Genomic DNA, 17,582 nt, shown 5'->3' with positions numbered 1-17,582 from the left:
TAGTCCAATCCCAAACCTTTTAAGCCTTCCAGAAGGAATGGTAAGACAGCACTCAGCTTTCTCAAGAGGATTCCTGGAAAGGGGAAGTAAACATTTGACAAATCTGAAAGAATTACCCATTCTTTGTTAAAGGGAGAGATATGTGAAAGGTTTGGAAACAAAGACATAAAAACAAAAAATAGTTGAGAGATGACACTTTTAGGGAAGGAAGACATAGCACACATTGCACGTTGATGGGCGAGCAACTCTTAACAAATTAATGCTGCAATGATGGGTTCCAGTCAGTCCCAGTGGATGACCCTGAGCTCGAGGTGACACAATCCAAAGTGAAGTGTGGACCACTGCCTGGGGGGGTTTACCACACCAGCTCATGGAAAACCCGGTTTAATGGTTCTTTACTCCTTTAACCACACCAAGAAAAAAAAAAAAGGGATTTAGTGACTGGGGATCTTTGCACAGCAGTGTGAATACACTAAGGAACCCATGGAAGGCCAGGGCCTTAACTGCCGGGTTCTTAGCAGCTGAAGAAGCTAAGTTTAACCAACAAAAGGAGAACTGCAGGTGAGATCGTCAGCAATGAGAGGGTAGATGGTCCGCCAAGAACTCAAGAAACCTAGAAGAGTCAGATTAATCATCTGCCCATCGAAGAGAGCACATTTTATGCACAAGCATTGAATAATACTAGTCATGAGTTTTGTTACCTATGGTAGTACACTAATGACTGCCCCCTCATAAAAGGATTTTCTAATCCCTCAAATGCTAATTCATTCAAAGACTAAGGCTACAGGAAAAAAAATAAAGATTCCTACTCAGCTGATTTTAAGATGTGAGACTATCCAAAATTATCCATCTGGACCTCATTTAATCACAGAAGTTCCCAAAGTAGAAGAGGGAACTGGAGGAGGGAGTCAGAGATGGTGGCGTGACAGGAGAACGACTCAGAAAATGGAAGATGGAGGACGGAGCCAAGGGCCAAGGAACGCAGGCAGTCTCTAAAGGCTGGAAAAGACAAGGAAACAGATTCTCCCCAAGAACGTCCAGAAAGGAAAGCAGCCCTGGCTACACCTTGACTGTAGCCCACGGAGCCAACGTTTGTCTTATGACGTCCAGCACTACCCCAATAACTTTGTGTTAATGTGTTACAGCGGCATTACACCTGCCAGGCGTCCCTCTCCACACTCCACCAAGGACAGTGTGACAACCTGAGGGTAAACTGTGGAAGGAGTAATAGAAGTGAGGGAAGACAAGAAAGGCTAGCTGTATCCCACTTCCTCTTGCTACTGACATCCTCAGAGCAGACTTGAGCTGGGCTAAGGGCATAACCATTAACTCTAAGTTTTAAGTTTTGACTATCAACTACATTGTTCTTAACCACTGACAGGAGGACACTTTATTACTTCAAGTGGACTAGAAGGGTATTGGGATTTGCTCTACATTCCATCCAAGGACACAGGAAGAACTATCCCCATGGAATAAACTTAAAGGGACACTGGGAAACAAAAGTAAAACTGCTGGGCAATTATCCCCCTCTCAAGACCTATTTATTCAAATGACAGCTACAAAGTATTGAAAAGGGATGGGAAACAGTGAGCTCAAAGAACAGGATAGCAGGACAGATCAGAAACTTGACCCCCTGTTGCACAACTGGAAGATTTTTACATTTGAAACATAATAAACATAATGAAGACACTATAAAGTGTTTTTAAAAATGAAAGAAATAAAAAGAAACATCAACAATAATAAAGCAGGGTGCTATAAGATCGCATCAGGGATATACACACATAGAAGAGTAGGGATTTGGAATTGCATAAAATCAAAGATGAGTCATCAAAATCTTCGATTGAACTCTGGCATATGACTGCATGCCTGTGTTCCCACAAAAAGTTCATTTTGAAACCTAATGCCCAATGTGATGATATTAGGAGGTGGGGCCTTTGGAAGCAGTTTGGGTCACGAGGGTAGAGCTTCATGAATAGGATTAGTGGTCTTATAAGAGAGGCCCTACGGGTTTCTCACCCCTTCCATCATGTGAGGACAGTGACGACAACCATCAGTGAGGAAGAGGGCCCTCACCAGACACTGAATCTGCCAGAGCCCTGATAATTGAACTTTCCAGCCTACCACACTGAAAATTGCTTACAACCCACCCAGTTTATGGTACTATTGTTTTACCAGCCTGAACACACTAAGACAAAATCCAAAAGGAGATGATTTCTAGGTAATCCTGGTGAGTTGAACACAAGCATTCCTCCTGGCAACTTCCCTATGCCTACATTGTCATAAAAATAAAGGAATTCCAGGGCACCTGGGTGGCTCAGTCCACCGAGCGCTGGACTTCAGCTCAGGTCATGATCTCAGTTTGTTAGTTCGAGCCCTGCATCAGGTTCACGGCTCTCAGCGCAGAGCCCGCTTTGTGTCATCTGTCCCCCTTTCTCCTGCCCCTTCCCTGCTTGCCCGCTCTCTCTCAAAAACTAAAATAAATCTTTAAAAAAATAAAATTAAGGAATTTAAAACATATCAAATCATGCAAAGAGAAGCGCAAATCACCACAGCTGAGATATGGCAATGCAAAATGGAAGGTTGAACGCAGGTAGATGGATAATACCTGGCTTAAAGCAGAGACAGCAGGCACCTGAGCCAGTACAGCAAGACGCCAACAGACAGACAAAGATTTAGCACCTGGAGGCACCCAGTGCCCTGCAGGTTGAGGCAAGGGTTGAAAAGGAAGAAATGGCTGACACTGTACAGGCAATCCTCTCCCGCATCCTAAATGGAAAATTAGAGGTTTGCTCTATGGGGAAATAAAGCAAAGGAGACTGTGAACGTGGGTTACAAACTTTGCAACCATGGAGCACAGCTGAGCAAGTGAAAATCTGCATTCAAAATGAGTAAGGCTTCTCCTGGCCCTCACCCTGACCAACCTGGACATCGGTTACCCAGGCTTATGCCCAAAGCCGAAGATCAGAGAACTCCTCTAACACTATGGTTTTCAAAGTGTGGTCCACAAATGGCGAGAGGCTGGAAGGATTACAGAACTGTGCCTATTTTCGTAACACTTTGACGTTTGTCTTTTTCATTTTAAAATTTGCATTGCCGGTACAAAAGCAATGGTAGGAAAATCTGCTCGTTTCCTAGCAAGGATCAAAACAATGGCGCACAATTGTAGCCACTGTATTCTTCAGCGTTTCAAACACAGATTTTTTTTAAAAGTTGAGTTCACTTAAAGATCTTGAAGGGATAAAAATTATTTTATTACATCAACCTCTGATCACCTCTCTTTTCAATATCCGATGCAACAAAATTAGAAGTACATATAAAGGATAAGTGTGAGCTCCAGGAAAAGGCACACACTATTGTTTCACTTGCATGCGGAACCACTGGCTTTTTTCACGGAACACCATTTTTACCTCAAAAAATAACTGATGGAGAAACCATGGCAATTCCAATTTGGGTATTTGGTAGAAATTTTCTAAATAAACAATACGGTGAGCCCATCACTTCAAAAATAACAATTGAAAGTACTTATTGCCACTAATAAAATTCAACCTTTTATTTTTTTTTTAATTTTTTTTTTAACGTTTATTTATTTTTGAGACAGAGAGAGACAGAGCATGAACAGGGGAGGGGCAGAGAGAGAGGGGGAGACACAGAATCAGAAGCAGGCTCCAGGCTCTGAGCCATCAGCCCAGAGCCCGACGCGGGGCTCGAACTCACGGACCGTGAGATCGTGACCTGAGCTGAAGTCGGACGCTTAACCGACTGAGCCACCCAGGCGCCCCAAAATTCAACCTTTTAAACAAAAATTAGGGTTTGGGATAAGCTATATCTACCACCATGAGCTTGACAGTTCCTCATCCTTAAAGACTTTTCTGATGAGACTGATAGTGATATAAGCAAACATGATATTTTGATACTGTATAATGAAATGTGTCAACATTTGGAAGAGTAGCATCACTCAGTCAACCACTATTTTCGAAATGACCAACGCATGTCAAAAATGCTACAAACCCATGCCTGGGTAAACAATCCATTCAAAGGACAAGACAAACCAATGGATTTGAAAACTTCATTGATAGGATTTCAGATTCCACACTGCAACAATTAAGACCTAGATCACTTGTTGCATTTTGGTATAGTATCAAAAATATCAACAATTATCTGGAAAGACTATTAAAATATTCCACCATTTTCCAACTACTTTTCTGAGTGGGATAGATTTTCTTCCTTTATTTAACACAGCAAATTGCAGAGGTGCCTGGGTGGCTCAGTCGGTTAAGTGTCCAAATTGTGGTTTCAGCTCAGGTCAGGATCTTGCAGTTCTATGGATTCGAGACCCACATCGGCCTCTGTGCTGGCAGCACAGAGCCTGTTTAGGATTCTGTGTCTCCCTCTCTGCCCCTCCCCAACTTTTGCTGTCTCTGTCTCTCACTAAATAAACTTTAAAAAAAAATTTAAAAACATAAAAATAAGTAAAACAGCAAATTGCAACATACTGACAACAAAGATAGCTAGGAGGATCCAGGTGTTTTCCATTAAGCTACACGTTATGGAAATCTTCAAAAATGTAAGACAATGTCACTCACCAAATTCTGCCTTGAAAACTTTACTTTTATGTAAAGTAACTTATTTATGTTAGCCTGTGATGGGTTCACTACTGTTATTTTTAAATGAAGTAATTATTTTTATGGTACTTCAATTTTAGTTTCAACTATGTAAATACTGGGAGATATAACCCACATCAACAAAAGTTCTATCTATAGCTGCACTGTCCAATACGATAGTAACTAGTATAATGTGGCTACTGAACTCTTGAAATAGGACCAATCTGAATTGAGATATGAAGTAAGTGGGAAATATACACTAGATTTCAAAGACTTTGCATTAAAAAGAACATAAAATTTCTCCACTTCTTATATTTGATTACATGTTGAAACAATATTTTGAATTCACGGCGTTAGGTAAAATATATTAATTTCAAGCTTTTACTCAATGTGACTACTAGGAAATTTAAAGTCACATATAGCTTGTATTTCTGACTTGCATTGTATTTATATTAAACAGAACTGTTCTATAGGTCCTTAATGGTTTTTTGTTTTAGGTAAAAGAGCCAGGAGATCAAAGTTTTAAAAACTGCTGCTCTATGGGAAAATGAACTAGTTGAAGGGGAAACAACAACAACAACAACACGCCAATCTATAGACTCTGACATTTAGGAGGCCCAACAGGACACAGAATGACCCCACAGAGATAAACCACCACTAGTCAATAAGACCAGAACACAGGTTCACTCAAATATAAAAACGTGGTAAGGCTCACCAGAAGTGTGTGGAAATCCTCTAACATGAAGGTCAAAGACCAACACAAATAAAAATGAAAAATAAACATCCCTGTGAAAAGACAAACAGTGTAAATAGAAAAAAACCTTCAAAAAGATTTTAATATCCTCAGAGAGAGAATACTGCATCCATGCAAAAACAGCTATGCTTAGAAATTAACATTCATAAAACTTGGAAAATTTGATGGCAGAAATACATTCAACAGAAAAACACATCTCAGAAAGCATCACGGAGAGTAGAAAGAGAGAAAAACAAAGAGAAAAAACAAAAACAAAACACTGGTAATAAACTTAGAGGAGCACTCCAGAAAGGCCAACATGCAGAAGAGTCGAGTCAGAAACACCTGAAAAACGGTGTCTGTGTGTGTGTGTGTGTGTGTGTGTGTGCGTGTGTGTGTGTGTTGGGGGTGGGCTGGGGGGAGGAGGGGAATGAGGTTGCAGTAATAATGTTTCCCAAAACTGAAGGATATGTCTGCAGACATAAAAGCTCTAGCAAATGCCCCAAGTACCAGCATAATAAATGATTTTAAAAACCACACACATCATGAAATTTCACATGATTGGAGGGGAAAAAATGGGAAGGTTTTATAGGTGCAGTGCAGATAAGTAGAGGCTTTCTCAACAATAACGCTGAAAACAAAATAAAATAGGAAGGAGTATGACTTCAACCTAGAATCTGACTTTAAGGGGCGCCTGGGTGGCGCAGTCGGTTAAGTGTCCGACTTCAGCCAGGTCACGATCTCGCGGTCCGTGAGTTCGAGCCCCGCGTCAGGCTCTGGGCTGATGGCTCGGAGCCTGGAGCCTGTTTCCGATTCTGTGTCTCCCTCTCTCTCTGCCCCTCCCCCGTTCATGCTCTGTCTCTCTGTCCCAAAAATAAATAAAAAACGTTGAAAGAAAAAAAAAAAAAAATTTAGAATCTGACTTTAATAATCAAGTGTGAATGAAGAACAAAGACATTTTCAGACATAACCATCAAAAAAAAAAAAAACTTCTCAAGAATCCTTTCCCAGAAATTTCCCAGATGTGTCTGAAATATATTGAGATGAATATCACTAAACGAAATGAAACCATTATTAAAACCAGGAAAATACAGGGGCATCTGGGTGGCTCAGTCGGTTAAGTGTCTGACTTCAACTCGGGTCATGATTTCATGGTTTGTGAGTTTGAGCCCCACATCAGGCTCCGTGCTGACAGCTCGGAGCCTAGAGCCTGCTTTGGATTCTGTGTCTCTGTCTCTCTCTGCCCCTCCCTGACTCATGCTCTGTCTCTCTCTCTCTCAAAAATAAAAAAACATTTAAAAAAACAGGAAAATATAATATTTGTGCAAGCAAAAAATTGTAATTATAGTACACTATGTGGCTCAGCTTTGAACCACATTTTACAGTCATACTAATGTAAAAACTGAATATTAAAATATGTATATTGTGCACTTGAAACTAATGTTATAGTGTATATTAACTAACTGGAATCTCTTTTTTTTCTTAACTTATTTATTTAAGTAATCTCTACCCCAACATGGTAGAACTCTCAAACCCCAGGATCAAGAGTCACATGCTGTTCCACCTGAACCAGCCAGGTGCCTCTAACTAACTAGAATTCAAGTAAAAACTTACAACTTTGAATGGAACCACAAAAGACTCTGAACAGTCAAAGCAATCTTAAGAAGAATAAAGCTGGAGGTAACATTCTCCCAGATTTCAAGATATACTACAAAGCTGAAGTAATCAAAACAGTATGGTACTGGCACATAAATATATATACCTAGATCATTGGAACAGAGCCCAGAAATAAGCCCATTCTTATACAATCTATGATGAAGGATCCAAGAATAAACAATGGGGAAAAGACAGTCTCTTCAACAAATGGTGCCAAAAAAACTGGATCACTTTCTCACACCACAGACAAAAACAAATTCAAATTGGATTAAAGACCTAAATGTGAGACTTGAAACCATAAAACTCCTAGAAGAAAACACAGGCAGTAATTTGACAATCAGCCTTAGCAGCACTTTTCTAGATATATCTCCTCGAGTAAGGGAAACAAAAGACAAAATAAACTATTAAAAATCTATCAAAATAAAAAGCTTTTGCACATTGAAGGAAATCATCGGCAAAATGAAAAAGCAACCTACTGAATAGGAAAAGATTATCTTCTCTTGTAAAACAAAAAGCTGACCAGAGACCGCCAGTGTTCCCTCTAGGCAACAACCAACCACAGCTGAGCAGGGGCGACTCAGTGTCTCCCCAACACTCAGCATTACACATTCCACTACCAAATAGTGTACATTTCTCCATATGCACCCCTATAAATGAGAAAAAGGACACGAAGATGCCATCTTTCAAGAATTAGAAATAGCACATATGTTTGCAGGATCACATTGCCTACAATGCAACAGCAGATGTTTATTTCTCCAGTTGCTCGTTCAGCCCCTTCAATGACTGAGGTCTGGCCTGCCTAGTTTAAGAGGTGACGGGCTTGAACGAAACAAACTCAATCATTTTTGCTATGTCCTGCAAGCTCGCATTTATATATTTACTTTTTCCTAAATACTGCAAAGTTTTTTACATGTGATACATGCAGAAGAAATTAAAATAAGCAGATCAGCGTATTTTAAAATAATTGCAGACATTTTCCAATTTATACGGTCTGTAACTCTACTAAGAACATTAAAAATGAGACTGCTTCAATGTTTTCCTCATTTTACTTTTGATTTAGAGGATACATATTATAAACCCGAATCAGAGACAAATCTTTAAGGTCTCTCTGCCTTAGAATGGGGTTGAATGAAGCAGAGAGAGGCGGTATAACTTTAAAACCAAGACTATTAGTTTTATTTACATGCCACAACACAATCTTCAAATGACCTCTGCCTTCCCAAGTAACATTTTAACTAAAGTGACAGAGAATGGAATGCCACATTAGAATTGAAAGCAAGATAAAAGGTAGGAGTCCTAATCTACTGCTCTACATAGCATTATTCATGACAAGGGTTTCCCACTTTCTCAGACAGGGTTCAAAATGTCAGCTTTAACTATGTAGCAAATTTTAATAGGATGCTTCTAAATGGGTACCCTAAGAGGGCTACAAGGATTTCTTCATCTACAGCACATTCAGCTACTTCTCATCTGGCTCCAGGAGTAGTTTCCCAGCCTATTTCCTTTCATCTCTGATGCATTTGGGCTGCTGAGCGAACCGCTCCCCTAATTCTGTCAGAAGCCGGAATAAAAATTTTGTTTTGTGTTTACGAAACATCAAAGTATGGGCAAGGAAGCCCTTGATGAAGGCCTCCCTGCTCTGGTTGCAGAATTACTCTGCCTGCAAGGTGCTACCCTCTGCTGTTGGAGGGTTGGCATCAGGGAAGTGGTTGGAAAATGCAGTGCTAAAACAGCCATTTTTGATGTAAATTGTAAAATGTCCTTGAGGTCTTCAAAAATCTGACAGCAATTCTTCAAGCATGCATCAATTAAATTTTATATGATAGCAATACTGCTAAGCAAATAAATACTTAAAATCATTGGGCTGCAGTAACACAGACTGGACCAACTAGCCATATCTTGTTCTCAGAACACTCAGAGGTAGAGAAGACAAGGTTTTTCCTACCCAGAGAAAGAGCCTGTTGTGAAGCAGAATAATATTCAAAGTGACTCTATAAAGGACAAGGAAACAGGAAGCCAGAACTCTGCTGATAAATTACTTAAATGATTTAATGTGGCAAATATTAACACCCAGATTTTACCATCTTTCACTGACCACTCTAATTCTTTCCAGAAGAATTTTCCAATGTCAAAACACTCAGAAAAATGTTGTAGGATTACTAAAAAAAAAAATTGGTATTAGATGCTTTACCTTGACACTCTCAGACTTAATTTTCAAAATCAAAATGTTCTAAACAAATCCAAACGCCTGCTACGGAAGAAAACATCTTAAAAATGTCATTCAAATTTAACTTTAGACACAGAAATACAAGTTGTAAATTTTAACCAGTTTATTTTTTTAATATTTATTTTTGAGAGAGAGAGAGAGCGAGCGAGCATGCACACGAGTGGAGGAGAGGTAGTGAGAGAAGGAAACACAGAATCTGAAGCAGGCTCCAGGCTCTGAGCTGTCAGCACAGAGCCGACGCAGGGCTTGAACCCACAAACCACGAAATCATAACCTGAGCCAGTCTGACGCTTAACCGACTGAGCTGCCCTTAACCAGTTTATATTAAAATAAGTGTAACTCCAGACCAACGTAGCAAGGTATTACCTGCACCATTATTTCATAATTGGAAGGGTTTTAATTTTTTTTTTAACGTTTATTGATTTTTGAGACAGAGAGAGACAGAGCATGAACAGGGGTGGGTCAGAGAGAGACAGGGAGACACAGAATATGAAACAGGCTCCAGGCTCTGAGCTGTCAGCACAGAGCCTGATGCGGGGTTCGAACCCACAAACTGAGAGATCATGACCTGAGCCGAAGTCAGACGCTTAACCGACTGAGCCACCCAGGTGCCCCTGGAAGTTTTTATAATATAGAGAGGCAATGTCAGATTGAGGTACAAAGTCTCATTTTGATTTTAAATCAGTTTCAGACTTCTCCCTAATCCACAACACAACACATTGTAGCCATTCTATTATTCTGAGAAATGTAAATTAAAGATTGAAATCCTTTCACCTTCAAAATCGTCACCATCACACAAACATGTCCGTGTTACGTACGTGAGGGGAGGCAGGGAAAGCATGATGATGTCCAAGTCAGGGAATCGTAATCTGAGTATTTCCCAGGTAACCAACAGCCCTACACAATGATTTATGAATGTTACCAGTGCTCCCCAAATCTACTGAGCCAACTGATTTATCTGTGCTAATAAAGAGTTTATGCTTTCAGGACACATCATACCCAAAACTTATCTCCTTCCAGGCAGAACTATGAGAAAGTGAGACCCAGCCAGCTCAGAACAAATCCATTTGGCTTGAGATTCTGGGAGCCAAGGAGCATTCTGCTCAGCTTTACTCCCAGTGCCCTCCCCCAGGAGATGCAAAGCCACCCACACACACTAAGGGTAGAAGAATGGGAAAGGGCAGAGCTTTCTTTCCTGGGAAAAAAGCCAGAGTGAAAGTTCTGGGGGATGTAAACATATAACAGCTAGAGGAGAGCCATGGAAACCTTCTCCCCAAGCAAATGTGCTGTTCTGCAAACTTTCCTTGCCCCCTACAATATTTAGCGTTGCATTAAAGCAAATATTTTTAAAATACACAAGCATGTGCTGTTTAAAATGCCTAAAATTAAAAACAAACAAATTCCCCCTTATTGCCTGTCTAAAACCACCAACACATCCACTTTTTACCACCAGATATTTCTGAAGTAGATGACTGCTGGGTATACAAACTAGTTTAAAAACCTCCCCTTGCTGGTTCTGCCAGGATTCTAAACTGAGAGTCCCATTACACACCCCGGAAATGAAGCACGATATGGCACCCACAGGTGCGTCTTTCTGGATAGAGGGTTTTACTACATGTCCCAATCGTCAAGTCTTAAAAAAAAATACCATGGCTTTCACATGATGAAGATCTACATTAACAGATCACAGTTTAGGGGCTCCTGGGTGGCTTGGTTGGTAAAACCTCCAACTCTTGATTTTGGCTCAGAGCACAATCTCGCAGTTCGTGAGTTTGAGCCCTACACAGAGCCTGCTTGGGATTCTCTCTCTCCCCCTCTCTCTCAGCCCCTCCCCTTCTTGCTCTTGCTCTCTCTCAAAATATAAATAAAACTTTTTTAAATATAATTTATTGTCAAGTTAGCTAACATACAGTGTATACAGTGTGCTCTTGGCTTCGGGATGATTCATCACTTATATAAAACACCCAGTGCTCATCCCAACAAGTGCCCTCCTCAACACCCATCACACATTTTCCCCTCTCCCTTACCCCCACATCAACCCTCACTTTGTTCTCTGTATTTAAGAGTCTCTTATGGTTGGCCTCCCTCTCAGTTTATAACTATCGTTTTCCTTCCCTTCCCCATGGTCTTCTATTAAGTTTCTCAAATTCCACATGAGTGAGAACATAGGATATGTCTTTCTCTGAGTTATTTCACTTAGCATAACACCCTCCAGTTCTATCCACATTGTTGCAAATGGCAACATTTCATTCTTTTTCATTGCCAAGTAGTATTACATTGTATATATAAACCACATCTTCTTTACCATTCATCGGTTAATGGATATTTGGGGTCTTTCCATAATTTGGCTACTGTTGAAAGCGCTGTTATAAACATTGGGGTACAAATGCCCCTATGAGTCAGCAGTCCTGTATCCTCTGGATAAGTTCCTAGCAGTGCTATTGCTGAGTCATAGGGTAATTGTATTTTTAGTGTTTTGAGGTACCTCCACACTGTTTTCCAGATTGGCTGCACCAGTTTGCATTCCCACCAACAGTGCAAGAGGGTTCCCATTTCTCCACATCCTCGCCAACATCTGTTGTTTCCTCAGTTGTTAATTGTAGCCACTCTGACAGGTATAAGGTGTATCTCAATGTGGTTTTGATTTGTATTTCCCCTGATGATGAGCAATGTTGAGCATCTTTTCACATATCTGTAAGCCATCTGGAAGTCTTCTTGGAAAGGTATCTATTCATATCTTCTGCCCATATCTTCATGGGATTATTTGTTTTTCAGGCGTTGAGTTTGGTAAGTTCTTAATAGATTTTGGATGCTAACCTTTATCTGACATGTCATTTGCAAATATCTTCTGCCATTCCATTGGCTGCCATTTAGTTTTGTTGATTGACACTTTGCAGTGCAGAAGCTTTTTATCTTGATGAGTTCCCAATAGTTTGCTTTTATTTTCCTTGCCTTTGGAGATGTTTCTATTCTTTGGAACAGCTTGAGAAGAATAGGTATTAACTCTGCTTTAAATGTCTGGTAGAATTCCCCCGGGAAGCCATCTGGCCCAGGACTCTTATTTATTGGGAGATTCTTGGTAACCAATTCAGTATCTTCCCTGGTTATGGGTCTGTTCAAATTTTCTATTTCTTTCCTTTTGAGTTTTGGTAGTGTGTGCGGGTGTCCAGGAATTTGTCCATTTCTTCCAGGTTGTCTAGTTTGTTGGCATATAATTTTTCATAGTATTCTCTAATAATTGTATTTCTGTGGTGGTGGTTGTGATCTCTCCTCTTTCATTTGTGATTTTATCTATTTGGGTACTCTCTCTTTTATTTTTGAGAAGTCTGGCTAGAGGTTTATTGATTTTGTTTATTCTTTCAAAAAAAACAGCTCTTATATTCATTGATCTGTTCTACTAGTTTTTTGGATTCTGTATTGCTTGTTTATGGTCTAATCTTATTTCTCTTCTGCTGACTTTGGGGTTTCTTTGCTGCTTTGTTTCTATTACTTGAGGTGTAAGCTTAGATTCTGTTTTTAGAATTTTCTTGCTTCTTGAGACAGGCCTGGATTGCAATGTATTTTCCTCTTAGGACTGCCTTTGCTGCATCCCAAAGGGTTTAGACGGTCATGTTTTCATTTTCATTTGCTTCCATGTATTTTTTAATTTCTTCTTTAATTTCTTAGTTGACCCATTCATTCTTTATTAGGGTGTTCTTTAACCTCCATGCATTTGGAGGCTTTCTAAGTTCTTTCTTGTGGTTGATTTTACGTTTTATAGCACTGTGATCTGAAAATATTCATGGTATGATCTCAATCCTTTTATATTTGTTGAGAGCTGTTTTGTGACCCAATATGTGATCTATTTTGGAGACTGTTTCATGTGCACTCGAGAAGAATGTGTATTCTGCTGCTGTGGGAAGAAAAGTTTTGAATAAATCCATCAAGTCCATTGATGTATCATTCAAGGCCATTGTTTCTTTATTGACTTTCTGCTTAGATGATCTGTCCATTGCTATAAGTGGAGTGTTCAAGTCACCTACAATTACAATATTAGTATCTATAAGTTTGCTTATGCTTATGATTGATTTATATATTTGGATTCTTTCAAGTTGGGGGCACAATTACAACTGTTAGCACTTCTTGATGGATAGACCCCTTAATTATGATATAATGCTCTTCTTCATCACTTGTTACAGTCTTTAAAGTCTAGTTTTTAAGTATGGCTACTCCAGATTTCTTTTGACTTCCAGTAGCATGATAGATGGTTCTCCATCCCCTCACCTTCAATCTGCATATGTCCTCAGGTCTAAAATGAGTCTCCTGAAAACAGCATATATATGGATCTTGGTTTTTTATCCATTCTGATACCCTATGTGTTTCGATTGGGGCATTTAGTCCATTTACATTCAGAGTGATTACTGAAAGATATAGATTTAGTGTTACTGTGCTATCCGTAGGTTTCATGTTTGGAGTGATGTCTCTGGTCCTTCGGAGTCTTTGTTGCCTTCTATCCACAGAGTCCCCATGAGGATCTCCCACAGAGCTAGTTTAGTGGTCATGAATTCCTTTAGTTTTTGTTATCTCTCTCTGCCCCTGCTTGCTGTCACTCTCAAAACTTTTTAAAAAAGAAATAGGTCATAGTTTACATTAATACATTCTTCTGTCATCGGATTTGGCTACCCAACAACTCCTAAGGAATATAACACTAAGCAATTAAGAGTTAATTCCCTCCCAGGAAGGTCCCTTACAGGAACCAGAGACTACACCCTTCTCTGGGGATTTAAAACAGCTGAGTACCTTCACAGGTGTAGCCCTCCCACACCCTTCATCTGCTTTGTTCTCAAATCCTTTGTTGCCACTGTATTCATTTCATAATTTTCTGCCCTTTCATAGCCTACTTTTTCCACATCATTCACAAAAGGACAAGTAGACACACAAGCAACGATTTCTGGTCCTTATAAATGAAGTCCTTATAAGAATGTTGCCAATGGGGTGCCTGGGTGGCTCAGTCAGTTGAGCACCCAACTCTTGATTTCAGCTCGGGTCATGATCCCAGGCTCATGGGATGGAGCCCATGTCCAGCTCTACAGTGAGCCTGGAGACTGCTCATGATTTTCTCTCTCTCTCTGCCCCTTTCATCTTATTATTTAAAACAAAACAAAACAAAATGCTCTTCTTATTTAAAACAAAAAAAAATTTTTTTTTTTAAGAAGAATGTTGCCAACTTAAAATGTTAATGGAAGCCCTACTGTGCTGGTCCATTCAACCAGTCAGTCATGACCTGGTTCCTCTACTTGCCATCCTTACCTCTACAGTAATCCCCTAACCTCTAAGGGCTTCCCTGGAGTCTGTAATTCTTAGAACTAATCAAAGCAAAGTTCTATGGAGGGCCTTCTTGAGGATTACATTATAGAAACAAAAAACTTGCCAAGTGTTGCACTTAATAAATGTAATCTTTCATATATGTGGTTGTCAGCATCTTCTATAGTCTCCTTTTGGTTACTGTCTTAAATTTGAGCTACTGAACATCTTGTTTATGGACTATCTTTCCAACTTGCTAAGATCATTATCACCTTCCTCAACAAGCTCAATTTAGTAAACCCCCAAAATAAGTGACTGTGCCCAGGAGCCGATTTTACAGTCACCTAGCAGTAGTTCTAGCACACTAAAGTTAGCACCTGTGTCTTGCTAACTAGTTTTTACTTCAAAGCAATAATCAAAGGGGAGGGGTGTCAGAAGGTAAAGGAGGGTGAGTCAAGTATCCTCCAGGGTTAGAAGGCACTTTGGACCCAAAAGGAAGCAAACCACTCCATACGGAGCTTCATTCAGGGTAACTTACTAATGGAGTGAGGGGGTGTGTGGAAATCTGGCAGACAAATGACCCAGGCAGCACACAGCTATTCTCCATCCTTACTCTCCACGTCTGGACCTTAACCCACAGATCGTATAGGGCGAGGGGCACTGTGGTAAGGTCAACAGGTAGCCATCTAAATTGACACCATCTGTGGACCAGAGGATCTCTACTAGTTAATGTGAAGCGAGGGCCTTCAGAGAGGCAGCCATCTCTACTAGTTATGTAAAGTGGGAGCTTCTGTGTGCCAGCCATCTCTACTAATTTCTGGAGTCTTCTGTGTGCCACTTTAGAGATCAGAACTAGCCTTCCCACATTCCAGTCAGAGCATACATTTAACCTCCATGGAACCTGAACACAAAGCCCTGAGGGGAGGTCATTAGACAAACAGGAACAAGATGGAAGACCAAAGATGGAGTCAGCGTTGTCAGCACTCTTACAAGGGGAAAGAAAGGTTTGGGGGTTTTAAGAGAAATACATAGGGGTGCTTGTGTGACTCAGGGGGTTAAGCATCCAACTCTTGATTTTGGCTCAGGTCATGATCTCATGGTTGGTGGGTTCTAGTCCCATACCTGGCTCTGTGCTGACAGTGTTGAGCCTGTTCAGGATTCTCTCTTTCCCTCCTTCTGCCTCTTCCCTGCTCCTGCTCTTGCTTTCTCCCTCTCAAAAGAAATAAACTTTAAAAAAAAATTAAAGAAATATCTGAAAAAGAATGTTTGAAGCTTTAATATTTCTAAGAAAAACCATAAACACAACATAACAGCTACTGAATGATTTTTGTTTTCTTTAGAGCAGCATCCAAAGGGGATCCGAAGGACTGCCCATGGACTCACCTGAATTGAATGGTATATGATACTGAGGTGCACACAGGTGAGGCTTTCACAGCAACTTGGTTCTATTAACCTAGCAGCATCTTACAGAAATAGGTAATAAAACTAGGGAGTCAACTGTGGCCACTGGAGCTGGTTCATAGGTTGTTCTCTTATTCTGAGAACGTGGAAGAATCATACTTTACCGCCCATTCGAATTCAGGTTTGACATGTAACTGGCCAAAGAAATTTGAGCATAAGTAATATGCGTCTCTCTGTGCAGAAGCTTTAAGAGCCAGTGCATCAATTTACATTTTCCTTGATTTTCTATAATCATGGAAACATATTGTAAGATGGAGCCTCCATGTGGGGCCCCAGATGATAAAATGAGATCTCCTCATTTTATCAGACCCACCAGGGGCTGACAGCATGACCGAGAAATAAGCTGATTACTCTAAGCCAGAGATTTTCAGATGATTTGTTACGGCAGCATAGCCTGAACTTTTCTGATGCCATACCAAATTTTAAACCCAAATATGTAAGGCACAGTACTGTGCTACACTTGTGGGAAACTCAAATGCATAAGTCAGGCAGGGTAGAAAGCAGTATTGCATTAAATGTATATGAGAATCAGAGAGACCAAACATAACCGTGCTTGGGTCATGGAATGAAGTATAAAATTCTAGTTTCCATTGATTGAAAACCGTCTAAAGCCTTGGAGTGAAACCCCTTTCTAAAGAAGAGGGGGGAGAGAAGTCAGCTTTCCATTGACAGATGATAGCATGAGCAGCAGTCAGCAAGGAAAACACAGGAAGACAGGAAGAAAGGAAGACAGGACAGGAGATAGCTGAGTGAGGGGGCAGCCCGGATTGCAGGAATAGTCATAGGAAATAAGGTTGGAAATATAAGGTGCAATAGAGCATGACAAGCCTTGAATGCCTCACCATAAAAATGTTAACAGCAACAATAATAAAAGCCATTTTGTCCCAACACATTTTAGGGCATTACATATATTACTCATTGCATTGTCACAATAACCCGCTGAGCTACTTGTTTCATCTGTAAAAGGGAAATTGTAAGAGGCTGGTATCCGTGGCTCACTGCTACGAGTCTCGCATCCAAGTGAGGCTCTCGGGAACACAACATCAATGTCCTAGAGGGGGATGAGCAAGTTCATCAACTCAGCCACCCCGATGATAGCAGCTGGACCCTAGACAATGACATGATGCTCGTCAAGCTCTTCTCTCCTGCAGCCCTCACTCCCTGGGTGTCCTCCATACCTCCACCTGTGTACCCACTGGCACCCAATGCCTTCTGTCTGGCTAGGGCAACACCCTGGGCTCTGGAACCAACTACCCCAAGCTGCTGCATTGCCTGAACGCCCCGCTGCTGAGTCAGGCCCAGGGGGAAGCCTCCTACCCTGGGCAGATCATGAAGAACATGGTTTGCACTGGCTTCCTCGAGAGAGGCAAGGACTCCTGCCAGGGTGACTCTGGTGGCCCTGTGGTCTGCAATGGTGAGCTCCAGAAAATTGTCTTCTGGGACTATGGCTGCACCCAGAAGCAGCAGCCGGGAGTCTACACCAAGGTGTGTGATTTTTGTAGACTGGACTAAGGAGACCATAGCTGCCAACAGCTAAAACCCCAAGTCCCTCTACCATCACTATGCTAATAAAGTGAGCCTGTTACCAAAACAAAAAACAAAACAAACAAACAACAACAAA

General features: G+C 40.7%; 1 protein-coding gene and 1 pseudogene across 1 annotated transcript in view; one reads left to right on the top strand and one right to left on the bottom strand.

Annotated features, from left to right (window-relative positions):
- The window catches only part of PARD3B (par-3 family cell polarity regulator beta), a 1,004,169-nt gene that overhangs the window by 921,516 nt on the left and 65,071 nt on the right, over window positions 1-17,582 (bottom strand). The window lies entirely within an intron of this gene.
- On the top strand, window positions 953-17,498 carry LOC122227929 (annotated as a pseudogene).

Source organism: Panthera leo, chromosome C1 (genome assembly GCF_018350215.1).
Source record: "Panthera leo isolate Ple1 chromosome C1, P.leo_Ple1_pat1.1, whole genome shotgun sequence".
NCBI lineage: Eukaryota > Metazoa > Chordata > Mammalia > Carnivora > Felidae > Panthera > Panthera leo.
This window is presented reverse-complemented; position numbering and strand designations above follow the sequence as displayed.